This window comes from Seriola lalandi, unplaced genomic scaffold (genome assembly GCF_002814215.2).
Source record: "Seriola lalandi dorsalis isolate HSWRI2012SDOR001 ecotype SW California unplaced genomic scaffold, Sedor1 jcf7180001980594, whole genome shotgun sequence".
Taxonomy (NCBI): Eukaryota; Metazoa; Chordata; class Actinopteri; order Carangiformes; family Carangidae; genus Seriola; species Seriola lalandi.
This window is the reverse complement of record NW_019451260.1, coordinates 1-833: the sequence shown is the minus strand read 5'-3', so window position 1 is coordinate 833 and position 833 is coordinate 1. Positions and strand designations below refer to the sequence as shown.

Sequence of the window (833 nt, the reverse complement as noted above, 5' to 3'; positions counted from 1 at the left end):
TTTTTTTTTTTTTTTTTTTTTTTTCACGCCACAAATCTGTTGTGTCTGTTTGTACAACGAGGATATTGAAGAGGTCGGACGTGAAAGCTTCAACTAACTGCGCAGTTTGGACGTTTAAACTTGACTGAAATGTTTGTGTTTCTACGCCGGGTTGGAGTTAAATAGTCCCATCTTCAACTGAAATAATCTCTTAATATTTCCAATTTGTGAGAGTGTTTTTTTTTTTTTTGGGGACAAGTGGGCATCATGGCTTTTCTTCACTTGCTCCTGTGTGCCGGGATGTTATCGCTGCCGATGTGCGGAGCTTTTTTCAGCGGACCTTTACACCCGGAGATGTCTAACGGCACTTTTCATCACTACTTCGTGCCGGACGGAGACTACGAGGAAAACGACGACCCGGAAAAATGCCAGATGCTTTTTAAAATGACCGACGAGCGAAAGTGCGGTCTCGACGAGGACCAGGACGCCGTCATACGCGATGACTTCACCATCATCAAGAGGCAGATCGAGGACTCGGCCCGGGTGCTGGAGGGGATCGGGAAAAGCATCTCCTACGACCTGGACGGAGAGGACAGCTACGGGAAGTACTTGCGGAGGGAGACGGCGCAGATCAGCGAGGCGTTTACAAACTCGGAGAAATCGCTGCTGGAGCTGGAGGTGAAATTCAAGCAGAGCCAGGAGAGCGAGCTGAAGGAGGAGCACCGGCTCAACGACGACTTTCTGAACATGATAGTGCACACCCGGGACGTCCTGAAGGAGACGTTGGACATTTCTCTGGGACTGAAGGACAAGCACGAGCTCCTGTCTCTGATCATCCGCAGCCACGGCACGAG

General features: G+C 49.9%; 1 pseudogene; it reads left to right on the top strand.

Annotated features, from left to right (window-relative positions):
* The first annotated feature begins 6 nt into the window (after positions 1-6).
* LOC111658842 (fin bud initiation factor pseudogene) lies at positions 7-829 on the top strand (annotated as a pseudogene).
* Positions 830-833: the final 4 nt, after the last annotated feature.